Source organism: Schistocerca cancellata, chromosome 7, assembly GCF_023864275.1.
Source record: "Schistocerca cancellata isolate TAMUIC-IGC-003103 chromosome 7, iqSchCanc2.1, whole genome shotgun sequence".
Lineage (NCBI taxonomy): Eukaryota > Metazoa > Arthropoda > Insecta > Orthoptera > Acrididae > Schistocerca > Schistocerca cancellata.
In genome coordinates this window covers 495,192,093-495,212,160 of record NC_064632.1, presented here as the reverse complement: position 1 = coordinate 495,212,160, position 20,068 = coordinate 495,192,093, and the positions used below count along the sequence as shown (strand labels likewise).

The following is a 20,068-nucleotide window of genomic DNA, read 5'->3' as shown; positions in this document are numbered from 1 at the left end:
CGCAAGTCATAGATAGTAAGAACTATGCGTCTACCAAAAGATAAAGGTAATGGTGCAAGCACAGTCATTATCAGGTAGGTGGTTATTTATGGCAGTCGACGGCAGATATCGGAATGTCATGGAGGGAGGATTCGGATTAAAAATTCCACTGAGAGTCCAGACGTGAAAGAAGTTGTTTCCAATAACTGTCGAGATGAAAGCTGTGGTGTGCGTACTGTAAGACCTTCGGTACACACATCATCAGAGTATTTGACTTGTCGCTCTAACGAAGTAGGCGAGTGTCAGCAATATGTCTCGTGGTCTTATCGTGGCGTGTTTATCTTCTGCCGTTAGGTCAGACGATAGAAATGCCACTTGCACGCTTAGAGTAGCAGATTGACGGCGACCAACTTTAAACAGAACTTGATTAATTTTCACACACATTTATTAAAATAATAAAAATCATAGATATTACGTAACTTGTTTCATGGTTATGTACAGGAATATGGTAATCGTATTAGGCGCAGACTGAAACTGGACTGCAGACAAATGCAGACTAACGCAAACTGACTAATCGGAGGTCTGTACACTCGTTATAATACCTCGCGCGTTCAGGTATGACTGCGCGAATGTGATCCGCGAGGAGAAAAGGTTCTACGTTAGCAGCAATCTCATTGGCTGCATTACATATTAATACGCGGATCGGCGGAAGACAGCGCCATCTCGTAGTGCGGAGACGGACGAGCGCTGCGCCTGCGCTGTTGTGCTTAGTGGGGCGCGCTCTAGTGGGAAAGTTGTGTACGCGCTTTTTTTTTCCTTTATTATATTTCAATTCCCCATCGGGGTGGGCTGGCAGCAGCATATGAGCTACTCTTCAGCCGAAAGACATAGAACAAACAATAGAACACATTTAAAAAGAACAAAGGAGAGAATATGGTGAACATAGATATAAAAAAGGGGGAACATCATGGAAGGCAATAGACAAAAAATGGGGTGACCGTAAAATGGAGATAAAAAACTGTTAAAACTGTTTAAAAGTAGCACACACAAAAAGCCACACACTGCGACAATTAAAAGAACACAAGGCACAGTATGACTGGAGCATGGAAGGTATCGACGGATGGTGTAGCACATACCAAACGCTGACGGCGGACCTCAAGGCAGTACACAATTAAAATTACACCTCTTGATGCACAGGAGAAACAGCACTAAACACAACACTGATGTGGCACACTGACGATGAACAAAACAGAGGATCTGCCAGGCGCAAGGAGATGAGGGATACTGGAAGAAGAGAGGGAGGGGAAGAGATGGGGAAGATAAGCGGGGGGCGCGCTGAAGAGGGCCAGGTAGGGAGGGATGTGGGAAGGAAAGAGGCAAGTATGGGGTGCTGGGTCTCAGGGGAGGGGGGGGGGAAGGAGGAAAATCCGCTCTGGGAGAAGGAGGGAAGAGGAAAAAAGGGAGCCCTGGGGTGGGGGAGGGGAACAATTCCAGGTTATAGTTGGAAGGGTGTACGCGCTGACTACCCAGAACTATGTACACAACAAAAGCCCTCGTCTTCGTTGAGCAGCTTTTCTGACTGTCGTATTTCCACAGCTTCCTTGGCCACCGAATCCCAATAGGATGAAGCTGGGGTCGGACCTTTGACCTTTCTGTGATCCCTGCGTTGGTCGGCGGAAATACAATGTTCAGTCACCGCAGATTTGTTGGGCTGCAGAAGGCTGGAGTTTCCGATGTACTGTTCTTGAACATACGTGACATTTATAGTAGATACCTTCTACCAAAGTGAAAACGAATTTCATTCATACCTGGCTTTCATAGAAGCAGATCATCTTCCACAACCCAGACGTGTTGTGTCTTGGTCGGTGGGCGGAAGATATCATCCACTTTATGCTTCCTAATTCTTGCAATTTTGGAAGAAACATTTCCCACGAAAAGTATAGCTGCCCCGGATGAGTGTCCAAAAAATCTGCATCTGCTCCTACATCTACATGGATACTCTACAATACCTGACTAAAGGTTAATCGAACCACCTCCACAATAATTCTCTTTTATTCCAATCTCGAACAGCTCGCGGAAAAAAAACTCCTATATCTTTCCATGGGAGCTCCGATTTCTCTTACATTATTATGATGATCGTTTATCAGTGTGTAGGTCGGCGTCAACAAAATATTTTCGCATTCGGGGGAGAAGGTGATTGAAATTAAGTAAGAAGATTTCGCCAAACGAAAAACGCCTCTGTTTTAATGATGTTTACCCGATATCCTTTATTATGTTGTCGGCCGATGTGGCCGAGCGGTTCTAGGCGCTTCAGTCTGGAACCTCGCGACCGCTGCGGACGCTGGTTCGAATCCTGCCTCGGGCATGGATGTGTGTGATGTCCTTAGGTTAGTTAGGTTTAAGTAGTTTTAAATTCTAGGGGCTGATGACCTCAGATGTTACATCCCATAGTGCTCAGAGCCATTTGAACTTTTCCATGTCCGTGATAATCTCTCCCTTATTTCTGGATAATACGAAAAGCGGTGCTCTTCTTTGAACTTTCTCGATGTACTCCATTAACCCAGCTGGTAAGCATCGTCTCCAAACAACTTAAGACGGCTGCTCAGATTGTCTCCTAAATCGTTTATGTAGACAAGGAACAGCATAGGGCCATTAACACCACGTTGGGGAACGCCAGAAAGCACTTTCGTTTTGCTAGACGACTTTCCGTCATTTACTACGAACTTGACCTCTATGACAGGAATTCAGGAATCCAGTCACAGAACTGAAACGGTATTCCATAAGCAAGCAATTTCATTACAAGCTGCATCTGTGGTAGTGTCAAAAGCCTTCGCGAAATCTAGAAATACGAAATTAATTTGAAATTCCTTGTCAATAGCACTAAACACTTCGTGCCAGTAAAGAGTTAGTTGTCTTTCACAAGAACAATATTGTCTAAATCCATGTTGACTGTGTGTCAATAAACCGATACCTTTGAGGTAATTCGGAATGATGGAACACAATATATGTTCCTCAATCCTGCTGCATATAGACGTTAATGACATGGGCCTGTAACTTAGTAGATTACTCCTACTACCATTCTTGAATACTGGTGTGACCTGCGCAACTTTCCAGTCTTTGGGTACGGATCGTTCGTCTAGCTACCGGTTGTATATGATTGTTCAGTACAGAGCTATTGTGTCAGCACACTGTGAAAGAAACCTAAATGGTATACAGTCTGGACCAGAAGAGTTGCTTTTGTTAAGTGATTTAAGTTGCTTCACCACTCCGAGGATACCTAGTTAGATATGATGAAATAGTCGCGTCATAGCCATTCACAAAAACTGAAGGCGCGAAATACATCACTTAGCACTGAATGCATGTTTATTACTGACACCAACGAACAACCAGAACAGAACTGTTCTCCTGGACGGAGAGAACAGCTATTTATAAAACATCGGATATTCTAGAATGCAGGTATCCATACAGACATAATCCAGAATACAAGAAACGAAGACATTTCTAGAACCTTTCAGAAGCGATAAATTCTAAATAACAAATAGTTGCATTCTGCGCGTTTGGACCACCACAATGCCAGCCATCGACGCCGAACACTACGCCACGCTGCAAGCAGCACACATCGTGGGAGCGCTTGCTCCCCTGGGGAAACAGCGACCCGCTGTGTCGGCTGGCGCCGACTGCAACACCCTGGATCTAAAGTTCGTCAGTGGGCCTCTGAATGGCGGCATTGGCAGATCTTCGAGCTCTTGTCGTGTTGGTTACATCCCCTTGACTATGATGAGCAACGAAGGTAGCCGCTCCTGTTGAAGCTTCGCGATCTTCTATTGGGTCTTCAGTTTCCTTGAACCTCCATCGCCAATCTGCACCTCTCTACTACTCCTGTAATAGGGATTCATACGGAGGACAGGGACGATGTCTACGTTTTGTATTCTTGATGAAAGGTCGCAATCTTCGACAAAGTTCAGATGATTTAGATTCCAATCATAATCCGATAAGCTATAAGTACAACTTTTCTGTTAAAATCGATTGTGAGGGAGAACACAGAACAGAATATAGTTGTGTGCACAATTTTCGTTCAACACTATATGTCTAACGCTTTGAAGGTCCAGCTATCGTAGTTAAAAATGACTGGCGGAAAGAAAATGAAACCGCACATTTTCACAGCACAGCATTTTCTTTCTTTCAGTCGGTTTTGACAAAAAAACCTCTACAATGTTGTTTAAGAAAATATATAGCCTGCGCCAGTGTGAACTTTCATTAGAGAACTGCGTAAAATTTGAAGTACGTTGGTCAGGAACTTTTCGAGACTTTTGATAACTTTCCTTGTTGTACGTTCCATGTATATTTTTTATGAATTATGCATATTAGAAATATATAGCACATGTCCATCTGAATGTTAGTTAGAGCATCATGTAAAAATTTTAAGTACTCGTAAATCGATCAAGAACTTTTCGAGATTCTCCCTTAAAAGTTATACAGTGTGTTTTACAATTCATGTTACATGCTTCTAGAGATTTCAGAGGGACTTCGTAGATCACGTTTTACATACTCTACAATATCGAGTAAGAATTTGAATCAGATCAGCAAGAATGTTCTGAGAATTTTGGCAACAACGCTAAACAACAACTTGTTTTTATATAACAGCACAGATATATACGTATATAAAAATTTGTGTTGCACCTGAAGGTGGGTCAGAGGCCACAAAACCAGATTGTGTAAGACTTCAGTAATAAAAACTTTTGCAAAACTTAGCGGAAGTTTCAAATTTGAGCAATATATTTATATGACATAATTACAAAAATATGTAGCCTATGTCTGTCTGAATATTCATTAATCATGTAAAAATTGGAAGTAAATATGTCACAAATTCGAGATATTTGAATACCTCCTTGCGAATGTTCATTAGAGTATTGTGTAGAAATTTGAGGCGGTCGAGTACCTTTCCAAATTTTTAGTAACAATATTAAATGATGACTTGTCTTTATATAGTAGTATAGCTTAATTGAGTAGTCTAAATGAAAAGCCGCTAACTATCTGATAAGCGAAATTGAGATAATCGCGAGAAACTCGTCCCATCCAAACTATTTCTTTTCTAAAAAGAAGTAAAAAGATAGTTTATTACACGGTATTAATGGCTGAAATCTGTGATTATGTTTTATAGGCTAAAGTATTCCGTAAAATATTGACTTTGTGGTTTCTACACCCCGATTTATGCAGTTAGTGGGTTTTGCAAATGTATCGAGCCAATTACGAAACAAACACTCGGTTGCAAAATCCGCTATTTGGTAATATGTTAGGAGTGACAGAAAGGTGGAATTTAATTACTGTGAATATAAACACAATACGTTTTATTTCAAAGATAAGTCTGAAAATTCTACAAAACTGGCATTTAAAAATACGGAGGTGACATTATTTTACCACGAAAAATGACTTACTTAAAGTCAAAAAGAGAACAAATATGAATGTTCAACATTAGGTTAAAAAATACAACATCGCATTTTTGACTTCACATGAAATTGTAGAAAATAAGCTGCAAGTCGCATCTTAGCAAAACATCAACAAAATCTTAGAAAATAATAAAACTGGAGAAAAGTTGCACCTTAGTTAAAGCAGCTACAGGAAGTTCTAGAAAATAAAATTAGCTGAAAAATTCTTTTAAGTGACATCGAACTCAACACTGCCTAGCAACTCAAAATCGCTTCCGGCTTCTTCTGATGGCTGGCAGCGGCAGGAGCCATTCTAGGAGTGCCTTTCTGCCCGTCTGACACCTCGATGTAGAATTTGAGTTTTTCGTTGGTCGCCCGGTCTTCGCCAAAGTGGAGCCCCAAAAGCTTTCTGATGTCTCTGCACCAGCTGTGATCGGTGTTGGGCCGTTTCCTTTGCCGAAGTTTTTTTCCTCTCTTCAGGATGCTCTTCCCCTTTCCAGCTTTAAAGTTGTAGAAAGGCTCTCACGAACTAGAAAAATCTTGTTGATTTTGCGTTTTGTTAACACGATCTTTTTAAAGGCTTTTTGAATCTGGAAATGCCAGTTGCCAGTAACTTCTAGTTATCCGTCCACATATGTCATAACAATTAGTGTCTACACAGTTCACATTGCATAACATCACTTTAATAATCTTTTCACGTTCTTACACACAATTTAATTGTATCTTCTGTTTGTTGTATTAACTCGTTCGCTAATAATTTTTGCTCCTGTCCAACTTTCCTACGACAACAGCTGGTGCGCCAATCTGTAGCCCACCTCTCCTTACCATTTTGTATGAAGTCGTACAAAATGTGGTTCAAATGGCTCTAAGCACTATAGGACTTAACATCTGAGGTCATCAGTCCCCTAGATCTTAGAACTACTGAAACCTAACTAACCTAAGGACATCACACTCATCCATGCCCGAGGCAGGATTCGAACCTGCGACCGTAGCAGTCGCGCGGTTCCAGACTCATGGGCCTAGAACCGCTCGGCCACACCGTTCGGCTTGTATACTAGTTGAGATGTTTGATTTGATTAAACAGATTAGTCAAAAAATAGTTCAAATGGCTCTGAGCTCTATGGGACGTAACATCTGAGGTCATCAGTCCCCTAGAACTCAGAACTACTTAAGCCTAACTAACCTAAGGACATCACTCACATCCATGCCCAAGGCAGGATTCGAACCTGCGACTGTAGCGTCTAGAACAGCTCTGCCATACCGGCCGGCCACAGATTAGTCCATTCCTTTTGATTAACAAATAAGGATACTAGATTTCTGACTCCCATTCTCTGTACAATGTAAATTTTAATTCATGAAAGATCTGATTTGTCAGATTTTCATACTCGTTATAAAAAATTCACTTAAGTATGTCTGAGGTACAATGTACATTCCTGGAAATGGAAAAAAGAACACATTGACACCGGTGTGTCAGACCCACCATACTTGCTCCGGACACTGCGAGAGGGCTGTTCAAGCAATGATCACACGCACGGCACAGCGGACACACCAGGAACCGCGGTGTTGGCCGTCGAATGGCGCTAGCTGCGCAGCATTTGTGCACCGCCGCCGTCAGTGTCAGCCAGTTTGCCGTGGCATACGGAGCTCCATCGCAGTCTTTAACACTGGTAGCATGCCGCGACAGCGTGGACGTGAACCGTATGTGCAGTTGACGGACTTTGAGCGAGGGCGTATAGTGGGCATGCGGGAGGCCGGGTGGACGTACCGCCGAATTGCTCAACACGTGGGGCGTGAGGTCTCCACAGTACATCGATGTTGTCGCCAGTGGTCGGCGGAAGTTACACGTGCCCGTCGACCTGGGACCGGACCGCAGCGACGCACGGATGCACGCCAAGACCGTAGGATCCTACGCAGTGCCGTAGGGGACCGCACCGCCACTTCCCAGCAAATTAGGGACACTGTTGCTCCTGGGGTATCGGCGAGGACAATTCGCAACCGTCTCCATGAAGCTGGGCTACGGTCACGCACACCGTTAGGCCGTCTTCCGCTCACACCCCAACATCGTGCAGCCCGCCTCCAGTGGTGTCGCGACAGGCGTGAATGGAGGGACGAATGGAGACGTGTCGTCTTCAGCGATGAGAGTCGCTTCTGCCTTGGTGCCAATGATGGTCGTATGCGTGTTTGGCGCCGTGCAGGTGAGCGCCACAATCAGGACTGCATACGACCGAGGCACACAGGGCCAACACCCGGCATCATGGTGTGGGGAGCGATCTCCTACACTGGCCGTACACCACTGGTGATCGTCGAGGGGACACTGAATAGTGCACGGTACATCCAAACCGTCATCGAACCCATCGTTCTACCATTCCTAGACCGGCAAGGGAACTTGCTGTTCCAACAGGACAATGCACGTCCGCATGTATCCCGTGCCACCCAACGTGCTCTAGAAGGTGTAAGTCAACTACCCTGGCCAGCAAGATCTCCGGATCTGTCCCCCATTGAGCATGTTTGGGACTGGATGAAGCGTCGTCTCACGCGGTCTGCACGTCCAGCACGAACGCTGGTCCAACTGAGGCGCCAGGTGGAAATGGCATGGCAAGCCGTTCCACAGAACTACATCCAGCATCTCTACGATCGTCTCCATGGGAGAATAGCAGCCTGCATTGCTGCGAAAGGTGGATATACACTGTACTAGTGCCGACATTGTGCATGCTCTGTTGCCTGTGTCTATGTGCCTGTGGTTCTGTCAGTGTGATCATGTGATGTATCTGACCCCAGGAATGTGTCAATAAAGTTTCCCCTTCCTGGGACAATGAATTCACGGTGTTCTTATTTCAATTTCCAGGAGTGTAGAATCTAAATCTTGTATGTAAGTTACGGGTCCACTGATATAAACCTCCGGTGTATGTTGCCAGAACATCGACTACCAATGGGACACCGCACGACTCTATAGTATTTAGTATACTGTTCGACGCATGTAATTATCTTACAGCCTCCTACTATGAATTTTACAAAACATTTAAAGTCATTAAAGACTAGACACTTTCTCAGCTGAACGAAATCACTAGAAGCGACGAAGCATCCTGAAATTTGCCAAAAATTTCAGTGTTCACGAAAACAACAGAAGACGGAAATCAGGCTGCATGGGAGTAGACCGAGCCTCTAAACAACGCGATTGCTTTACATGTAATAGCTGTATCACGGCGCTTGGCACTGGCGGTGTGTGTGTGTGTGTGTGTGTGTGTGTGTGTGTCTGGAGGACAGATCGGCGTGGTGGCAGTGGTACCTGACCTTTTGAACTGCGGAAAACCGTTCGCTTCGCACCTTAGCCGTGCGAGAACGGAGTCACGCCGCGCCGCTGCACACGCAGACTTAACGCGGCTATTTTGGGCCGACGTCCAGAGTCACCGCCTTTACGGGAGCCAGCCTTTGTACCTGGCCGTCCTTTTAACGTTGGCGCTGTCACGCCTTTTTGAGTTTTCTCTCGTTTCATCTCGCCGTCTTTCTCACCTGTTCTGTCGCGTCGGGCGAAAGATCACAGACGGAGTCCCAGGCTTCATAGAATTTAAACGTTCGTTGCCACTTCGAAGAGCATTTCCTCTCAGATAAACGTTCAAGTCCAGACGTGAAAGGCATATCAAAATGAAATACTATCGATTTTCGAGTATTACGATTCCGTGTAATCGCTCCATCTACGACCAACTACCACCGAAAAATCGTGACATGTCACATTTCGGAAGTACATATCTATGAGAGGACTTCAATAAGTACAGGGGTTGGAAATACCAAAAACACAACATATTCCGTGGCTAATACGGCGTAAAAAACACAATGGAATTCACAACTGCAACCAGTCTTATCGGAATAGACAAATGCATGGACCGCGCTGCTGCTACGGTCGCAGGTTCGAATCCTGCCTCGGGCATGGATGTGTCTGATGTCCTTAGGTTAGTTAGGTTTGAGTAGTTCTAAGTATAGGAGACTGATGACCTCAGATGCTAAGTCCCACCATTTAAATTTCAACAAATGCAGGGTCTAAATGGTTTCCAAGGGAATATTACACGTTTCTTCCTTGAAAATTGTGGCTAGTTCAGGTAGAGATAACAAAGGTGTATAGAGGTCACGCCCCTTCTCTGCAAAGGAGACCGCAAAGACTCAACAATGTTGAACCCTGGTGACAGTAGTGACCAGGGGAGGTGCCACAATTCATTCTCGTGCCCACAAAACCAGTCCTGGATGATGCAGGCTGTGTGAACAGGAACGCAGTATCACCATTGGGAAAAATAAACATTGCATTCATGGAACGGACCTGATTAGCCAAAATACTTGCATCTTTGGCAGTAATACGTCTCTTCAGAGTAAATATGGCACCCATTAAACATCACGATATGGCTACCCAAATCATCGCCAAATCCTTGCCATCTTTCACTCCTGGGATATAAACTCGATCGAAAGTTAGAATCAGTGTGCCCATCCGACCAAATGACATTCTTTCGTTGTTCCATAGTTCAGGTTTTCTGGCTTCGGCAAAATGTTTTCCTGTTGCGGGTATTTGCATCACTGAATAGTGGCTTTGGAATTTCAGCAATCCCTGCAATTCTCAACTTATGAAGCTATCTTAGTGCCGTTTTGCTACTGAGAGAATTCGCAGGCGAGACATTCAGTTCTGTAGAAACTTTTGCAGCTGTCTTCCTCATATTTTTCGTCTCAATCCTCTTCAGTGACCTGGCCTGCCGCGGTGGCCGAGCGGTTCTAGGCGCTTGAGTTTGGAACCGCGCGACTGGTAGGGTCGCGGGTTCGAATCCTGCCTCGGGCATGGATGTGTGTGAACTTCTTAAGTTAGTTAGGTTTAAGTAGTTCTAAATTCTAGGGGACTGATGACCTCACTCAACAAGCACTTTCATCCGCATTGTGACTTAACGCACGATGTTTTCCCGCTTTCCTCGTATGCGGTACAAATCTTCGAACACAAAACTCTTCGGCTACCTTAGTTACGGAAGCGCCCGCGATAAGAGCACCAACAACTCGCCCACGTTCGAATTCAGTTAGCTCCGTCATTCTTGTTGTTGTTGTGGTCTTCAGTCCTGAGACTGGTTTGATGCAGCTCTCCATGCTACTCTATCTTGTGCAAGCTTCTTCATCTCCCAGTACCTACTGCAACCTACATCCTTCTGAATCTGCTTAGTGTATTCATCTCTTGGTCTCCCTCTACGATTTTTACCCTCCACGCTGCCCTCCAATACTAAATTGGTGATCCTTTGATGCCTCAGAACATGTCCTACCAACCGATCCCTTCTTCTGATCAAGTTGTGCCACAAACTTCTCTTCTCCCCAATCCTATTCAATACTTCCTCATTAGTTATGTGATCTACCCATCTAATCTTCAGCATTCTTCTGTAGCACCACATTTCGAAATCTTCTATTCTCTTCTTGTCCAAACTATTTATCGTCCATGTTTCACTTCCATACATGGCTACACTCCATACAAATACTTTCAGAAATGACTTCCTGACACTTAATTCTATACTCGATGTTAACAAATTTCCCTTCTTCAGAAACGCTTTCCTTGCCATTTCCAGTCTACATTTTATATCCTCTCTACTTCGACCATCATCAGTTATTTTGCTCCCCAAATAGCAAAACTCCTTTACTACTTTAAGTGTCTCATTTCCTAATCTAATTCCCTCAGCATCATCCGACTTAATTCGACTACATTCCATTATCCTCGTTTTGCTTTTGTTGATGTTCATCTTATATCGTCCTTTCAAGACGCTATCCATTCCATTCAACTGCTCTTCCACGTCCTTTGCTGTTTCTGACAGAATCAGCGAACCTCAAAGTTTTTATTTCTTCTCCCTGGATTTTAATACCTACGCCAAATTTTTCTTTTGTTTCCTTTACTGCTTGCTCAATATACAGATTGAATAACATCGGGGAGAGGATACAACCCTGTCTTACTCCCTTCCCAACCACTGCTTCCCTTTCATGTCCCTCGACTTTTATAACTGCCATCTGGTTTCTGTACAAATTATAAATAGCCTTTCGCTCCCTGTATTTTACCTCTGCCACCTTTAGAATTTGAAAGAGAGCTCCGTCATAATACACTCAAAGTTGCACAGGACACCGCTTTGACACAGAACACTTTTCTGATCACGATTGAAGCTTGCAGCGCGTTAAGGACGTTGGACAGGCTTAGTCCATTGTCTGATACAACATCACAACTTGCAGCATGTGGGTTTCTATTGAAACTTGCACGTCTCGCCGTGTTTCCACGTTTCTGTCCAACCTCTGAATATTACACATTAATATGGCAGGCCCAGTTACTTTTGACTGCTGTACTGAACGTGAAAGTGTTTCAAACACGTGACACCACTTTTTAACAGTCACCGAGAATCTGCAAAGAAAGTGTAGGAACGTTCTACCAATCATTTAAATCCCCGACGATAGAAATCCACCTCTCAGTTACGGAGTCCTTTGACACCACTCATATCTATCACCCTGGTGACAAAAGTTATGGGATGGCGATACGCACAAATACAGATGGCAGCACTGTCGCATACACAAGTTATAAAAGGGCAGTGCATTGGTGGAGCTGTCAGTTGTACTCAAGAAATTCATGCGAAAACGTATCCGTCGTGATTATGGCCCACGACTGGAACTAACAGACTCTGAACGGGGAGTGGTAATTGGACTTAGACATATGGGACAATCCATTTCGGGAATGTTAGGAAATTCAATATTCCGCGATCAACAGTGTCAAGTGTAAGCCGAGAACACCAAATTTCAGGCATTACCTCTCAGCAAGACAACGCAGCGGCCAACGGCCTTCGCTTAAGTGGGGTAGGACGTCACGCGAGCCGACTTGGAGCGGGAGAGGCACCACAGGACATTTTATTTTCTACTGTCTATACTTTTGCAAATAAATTCATAAAACATTGTCAGCATGACCAGGAAGGATTCGGGATTCACACTCATAGCAGTGGAAGTTCAAAAACATAACATAATAAATTTTTTACATGTGAAATTTCATCATTTTTTCGCTTACTATTGGCTGCATTTGTTGCTATAGGTACATTTTTCTTCACAAGCAAGAGAGATTCTTTGATGAATTTTGCACAGCATACAAACCATACCTACAGGTGTAAGAAACTCTAGACTTTTCCAAATCTATTAAAAACTGTGGTAAAAATTGAGATAATTAACTACAAAATTTGATTTTTTTGTAAACAAAGTTTAAAACGTAACAGCTCATTCATTTTTTCATAAATTAAATAGATTCTAGAGTTTCAGACATCTGTGAGTATGGTTTGTATGCTGTGCAAAATCCATCGAACAGTCTCTCTTACTTATGAAGAAAAGTGTACCTATAGCAACAAATGCAGTCAATAGTAAGTGAAAAAATGATGAAATTTCACATGTAAAAAAAATTATTTTGTTATGTTTTTGAACTTCCGCTGCTACGAGTGTGAATCCTGAATCCTTCCTGGCCATGCTGACAAAGTTTTATGAATTTACTTGAAGACAGTGGAAATTAAAATGTCCTGTGGTGCCTTTCCTGCTCCAAGTCTGCCCGTTTGACGTCCTACCCCTCCCCCCCCCCCCCCCCTTAACGACCGAGAGCTGCGGCGCTTGCGTAGAGTTCTCAGTACTAACAAACAAACGACATTTCGCGGAAGAACCGCAGAAATCAATGTGAGACGTACGACAAGCATATCCATTAGGATAGTGTGACGAAACTGAGCGCTAATGGGCTCTGGCAGTAGACAACCTACGCGAGTGCCTTTCCTAATTGCACGACACCGTCTGCAGCGCCTCTCATGGGCTCATGACCCTAGATGACAGGAAAACCGTGGTCTGGTCACACGAGTCCCGATTTCAGTTGGTAACAACTGATGGCAGGGCTCGAGTGTGGCGCAGACCCCACGAAATCAAGGACCAAAGTTGTCAACAAAGCACCGTGTCAGCCAGTAGTGACTCCATAATTGCGTGGGCTGTGTTTACATGGGAAGGACTGGGTCCTCTGGTCCACCTCAACCGATCATTGACTGGAAACGGTTAATGTTTGGCTACATGGAGACCATTTTCGGCCATTCATGGTCTTCATGTTCCCAAACATCGATTACATTATTATGGATGACAATGCGCCATGCCAACGGGCCACAATCGTTCGTGATTGGTTTGAAGAACATGCTTGACAATTCGATTGAATCATTTGGCTATCCAGATCGTCCAGCATGAATTCCATGGATCTTTTAAGGAACATAACTGAGAGTTCGCCAACGGCCTTGCCACAGTGGTAACACCGGTTCCCGTCAGATCACCGAAGTTAAGCGTTGTCGGGCTGGGCTAGCACTTAGATGGGTTACCATCCGGTCTGCCGGGCGCTGTTGGCAAGCGGGGTACACTCAGCCCTTGTGAGGCAAACTGAGGAGCTACTTGATTGAGAAGTAGCGGCCCCGGTCTCGCAAACTGACATACGGCCGGGAGAGCGGTCTGCTGACTACATGCCCCTTCATATCGCCATCCAGTGACGCCTATGAGCTGAGGATGACACGGCGGCCGGTCGGTACCGTTGGGCCTTCATGGCCTATTCGGGAGGAGTTTAGTTTTAGTTTTTTTTTTTTTTTTTTTAAATTGAGTGTTCAGTCCGTGCACAAATCCTTCACCGGCAACACTTAGTTATGGACGGCTATAGAGGCAGCATGGCCAATATTTCTGCAGGGAACTTGTCCATGGTACGTCGAGTTGCTGCACTACGCGGGGAATAAAGAAGTTCGATTCACTGTTAGGACATAACGAGACTTTTGTCACCTTAGTGTAGTCTGCCAAGAGACAGCAAAGTTATTCACATTAGCAAAGTTACGTACCGTATTGTAAAACACTTTTAATAAAGATTATTGGTTATTTCATATTGCTACAGTGGATGTATGGGCTGAATTAATAATAATAATCAGCTACAACATACACAACAGAATACTACAAGGGGAGAGACTGGAAAACCATAAAACGATTCATCGAACACGCTGTGGGATGAGGACTAAATGGAGGTCGGATGGACATGAACGGACTCTCGATGGATCAGTGGAAGGTGAGTACTAGATAATACAACACATACACGAACAACACGATTGCATGACATAACGTTTTTCAAACAATTGATAAGAGGTTGCCTATAAGTGAACTGTCCCTAGTTCCGAAAAGACACAGTATAATAATTGTTATAAATCAAATAGAAAAATGTTAGACAGTAATACTAATAGGATTTAGAGAACAGAGTTAAATGGTCTATTTTTTGGGTGTACCTATTGATGGAAATGAGGACTGAAACAAATACGCTGCTGACATTCTGAAACAAGTTCAGCAACTTTTGATCGTCGGACCAATGAATTAAACATAAACACAGCTGCATTTCGCAATTGTATTTCGTCAAATTGGCACTACTTTGAATGTAATGGAAGTTTTTAATATTTAATGAAACAAAATTGTATAACTGAAAGTTTATCTCTATTTTTGAATTTCGCCCTCCCTCTACTAGTAGATAGCATGAAAATCATACCACAGCGTACCAGTCTTGTATACATAATGGAATAGGAGTGGACCGAAAACAGAACCACTTAGGACTCTGTCCCTAATTTCTCTCCAGCCACTACTTTTCTCTCCTGCTAGAGGTCTTCAGCACAACTTTTTGCATTCTTTTTCTTGTACATGACAGAAAGCAGTTGTTTGTGACACCATTAATTCTACAAAATTTAAAACTTTATTAAAGAGTTTTATATCTTCGGCGCTCACACCATTGGACACTAGACACAAGAGAAAACGCAACGTCTTGCAAGATGGTACATGCTGCAGGCATGTTAAAAATACATCGGGAATGTTGGAAGAATGAGTGAATGCATCCCTATAAGGGGATATTTACATGGAATGAAACACGTCTGATATCGCCTCTGACCAGACGGAGAATGCAGGCGAGTACTGTGTGATATTCAGTGGCGGCTCGTAGATATTCATTCAGGTCTTACATATTTTTAAATTTAGATAAATATAAGGGTGTGAAATTAACTGCTTCTGCTTTATAACAGTTATCCTTATCAACATGTTTAGTTAACTTCAAGAATACTAATACTAATAATAATAATAATAATATGTATAACTTGTCTAAAAAAAGAAAGAATATTTTTTGTGGAATTTTGTTTCGTTCTTTATTTATTTTGTCGGTAAATGTACAAGATCGCTAATACATATATTAATTAATGAGTTAACTTCCAGGCTGAAAATCAGACATTATTACGTTGCACTCACACACAAACTTACGCTTATTATACACTTTTTTGTTAAATGTTGGCTTGTAGTCACACTCACTTGATTTTGTCACATTCTCAGACAACGGATGTTGTCTGGTGGCCCTAATTTCTTTGCGGCTAACTTTTCCTGGTATTTTTCTTTTCTGCAAAATTTAAAACGAATTCAACAGAGTTCAGGTTGGTGCTGCACAGGAAAGCCGATTCCTGCACAGTAAACGACCAACTCCAAACAAAAAGCAAGCAGTACTATCTACAAACAAAGTCACTTGACTAGAAAACAAACGAGGCGCTGAGAGCTATAAGGGCCAAAAGCACGCTGCCATCGACCCCACATTTAAGTGAATATCAGAGAAACTAGTAAGACAGCCTTCCGTGAATGTTCAAATACACGCAGAAAATGTGCTACAGTACAGATAAACCATAAGATCAACAGATGTCAGAAGTGTGAGTAAGTGCTACAGTCTCACAGTCGACGATGATGTGCTTTACGATCTCAGTGCCTCAAATTGATTACTGTACGATAAAATCCAAAACTTAGTATCCTGCATGTCATTCAGAATTCCACAAAGTACGTTTTTTTTATCAGTGTAACTATAACATATACCGGTGTCGAATCTAATTTTACTACACAGTGAGTGAACTGGCATATTTCAGGAATGTGCTGCCATCTAGTGGGATTTATGCCTTGCGATCGCGGATAAAAGTCTGCTGCAAAGTGCTACCACCTAGTGGCACTGAGGTAAACCTGTAGTTAGTAGTAAGGGTTAGCTGTCCACGTTGTTTATCAAATCCGCATGTATTTGGCCCATAAGGCAATCACGTCCCGATAGTTGCGTATGCGCAGAAACTCGTTAAAACGTGCACAACTGAAGTCGTGTTCGCGATTCTGATGCCAAGTTTCATCGAGTCTAGAGGAGCATGTAGCACGGCGCGCTAGATTTAGTGCCGTGTATTTCAGCTTACCCAATCTACATAAACGTTTGACAGCATTCAAAGAAAAATAACCAATAAATCCGCAAGGTGTGAAAGTAAAGGTGTTCATGCGAGGTCGTTCTCTTACACAACAGACGCCTCGGCTGATGATGTTTACCTGTCTACAGACACCCTCAAGACAACGCATCCGCTCCCCCCCCCCCCCCCCCCCTCAACGCACCCGACACGAAGTCTCGACGGACACGAGAGTGTTTATGAGGCCTCGTAGATCAACTGCACCCAGTCCTGCTGATCACATGTGTGACGTCGCTGCATGAGATATGCGTAGCTTGCACGTAGCTGCTACGAACCTCCGTTAAGTTGTGCAATTCAGTTGAGCGCTCATGGATCAGAATGACTCATCAACGTTTTTCGGTCTCGTGGAGTACATGCCAGCTCATGTTGTTGCTGGTACGAGGACCAGCTGGGTAGGTGCCCGAAATACACTACGAACGTATTTGTTAATGAATTGCACAGTATAAGATATGGGAATACATAAATTTAAATCTGAATGGTCCTACAGTGTCTACATCTCCGAATTCCAAATGAACACGTCTCTAGTGTCTAAGCAGTTGAGCCACAGTTTACACTCAGAACCCTTTGAAGCAGCAAATGCCCTGGGATAACTAACAACTTGTCCCTTGAAAGCATCAGAGGAGTGCGATAAAAAAAAAAAAAAAAAAAAAAAAAAAAACTTAAAATGCTGTAGAGATCGCAGTGTATGGAAATATGGAATAGTTTTGCCATAAAACGCCGTGTAAAAATATTAATACCGTGTAGCAGTATTAGCTCAGATCTAAACCTGGTTCTATTTACCCACTTACTGATGCGAGGAACTTCAATAGCAATCGTCTCCTTTGACCCACGATGTCTTCAAAATGGCGAACAGAAACCACTCATCGAAATACAGTAAATGTAATATCCACAAAATCTTCGTTGATTTCTTTAACTCGAACCAAACTTTCGCCATCGAATCAAACACAATAATATGTAACTATTAAGATTTCGTACTTCCGTTGGCTTGGCCAATTCACGGTCACCTTCCTATCTGACCTATACATAGGGCAACAAATCAATACGTCACACTATTTACATTCCAATAATTATTTAGATAAATATAAATTTTGAATATAACGCGTTTTCAAATCAGACTTAAAGTTATAAAACAATTTTTACTAGTCAAATACAGATTGCTAATGTCATACAGTTAGCCCTGAAAGTTTTTAATAGGTATGCAAATATTAAATAAGATTTAGAAAAAAAACCTGGGACGCATACAGTAGGTAATAGTAAGGAGGTGACCTTTTTATGCATCAGTTATGAATTGCATGCGCTCCACGCTTTTCGTTTTAAATCAGAATTTTCGTAGCTGCTGAAAATTCACAATCACAAGTTTTCAGCACTATCTATATCGGGTTAGGAATCGGTATGGGACTAGGAGAAATTATTTTACACTTTTAGTCCGATTTAGAAACTGCTTGTCTTTGAAAAAAAATCAATTTTAATTCAATAATAATTTTCTACTTTTTAATCTTGTGTATGTAAATTTTTTCAATCGGTATGAAACATTTCAACAGGGACATGTCGTAAATTTCAGACATTTCAGTTTCTCTTCACCTGACGCAACCAGTATATTACTTCTTCCTATGTACGTCCCCGGAATAGAGCGTGAAGATAAAAATTAGACATTCGATTTCAGCCGGAGACTTAGTAACAATCGTTTTTCTAGCGAAAGAGGGGAAAACGGCAATGGCACAGTGGCACACACTGTACCCTCCACCACAAACCATAGTAAGAAAGCGAGTTAATTAGGCTTTGCAAATGTTTAAATTTTCGTCTCTAGTTTAACGGGAAGTTAGCTTAAAATCAGCTGCAAAATTTGTGCCGAACAGACAAGCAAACAATAAAGCTACCTAACAAAACAGTGGTGAAAAAAAAAAAACAGAACTAAAATGAATAGCCGGCCGTGGTGACCGTACGGTTCTAGGCACTTCAGTCCGGAGCCGCGCGACTGCTACGGTCGCAGGTTCGAATCCTGCCTCGCGCATGGATGTGTGTGATGTCCTTAGGTTTGTTAGGTTTAAGTAGTTCTAAGTTCTAGGGGACTGATGACCTCAGATGTTAAGTCCCATAGTGCTCAGAGCCATTTGAACCAAAATGAATAAATATTGTCAGTGTCGGGCTATATCCGTTTGCTCACTTACAGCGTCCCATGTCAGAAAATCATCACGTCACATATAAAAGCCGACGACATAGGTTCCGTTGGACTGGTCATATACCATTTGAATTGTATGTTTTGACGATTGCCCTCTGGTGCGCCAATTACTTTCGTTCCGGAGTTTATTTTTCCTTGGCTGTGCTGACTCACCGCAACGTAACGACGCAGGGGCCGTTTCCAGCAACACTCGCATCTGGAGAGTTAATTGATGTTCCACTGGCCGAAGGACGAAGAGGAGGTGGAAGCAGCAAATAAGAACAGCTGTTGGTAGCCGCTGAAATTAATGGCGGCCTCGGAAGATACGCGGCCGGCGGAAGATAAGCAGGCTGACTTGGGTCAGAGGGGCGCAGGGAGGGGTAATTGCCCCCGCAGCGGACTGGCAGCAATTTGCTGGATCGCCTCGTCCCGTATTAGGGTCGCCTGGGAAGAGCGGCCGGTGGCACTGTTTTCTCTGGGTACCATCACCAGCTGCCGCAGACATCCAACTACGGCCCCTAAACGGGGATCCAGAATCTCGTTATGGTGAATTTCGTGAGTGGCATCTCTCTCATATAGTTTTCGCTACTTCGTAGTTAGCGGACCATTTCAAGACAAGGCACTGTTTGACGACACAACACACTATTTGACCCAAAAATATCTATGAGGTTAATTGGTTATTATTATTTTAACATTCCGTTTCCTATAACTAATTTAATTTTCTTTGTAAATCATTGTTGTTATCCTTATTTTATTGCTCAAAAGAAAGTTTGCTAGTAATGTGTATTATGTACGACATGCCTTTTAAAATATCGGGCAGCAGGTCTCTAAATATGCAGTTAAGGAAAAGAAGTGAAATTTGGAAAGCGTGAGCAAAGGGGTGTACTCCTGAGATTCTCGGCAGCATTTTACACCGCCTCGATGGAGGCGTGATTTGTGGTGTTGGATATCTTCCAATTGACATAACGATCAGATATCGGGCTGCATGCTACTGGCTTAAGAGGGGAAAACATGGTAAGATCAGGGAAATGAAATGGGAAAACACCGAACATAAACGACAACTCAACACTTGGCGGTTTGATGTCTGGCAGTGGGAGTGGGACGAAAGTGACAACTTTTTTCCCGAACGTCGGTGAATGGTTGTGGGTGAAATACCAAATTCCGGCCATTGCATGGTTCATTCCCTGACTGGGCAT

General features: G+C 43.1%; 1 pseudogene; it reads left to right on the top strand.

The window, feature by feature from the left end:
* The first annotated feature begins 13,680 nt into the window (after positions 1-13,680).
* LOC126093059 (5S ribosomal RNA) lies at positions 13,681-13,798 on the top strand (annotated as a pseudogene).
* The last annotated feature ends 6,270 nt before the right edge of the window (positions 13,799-20,068 follow it).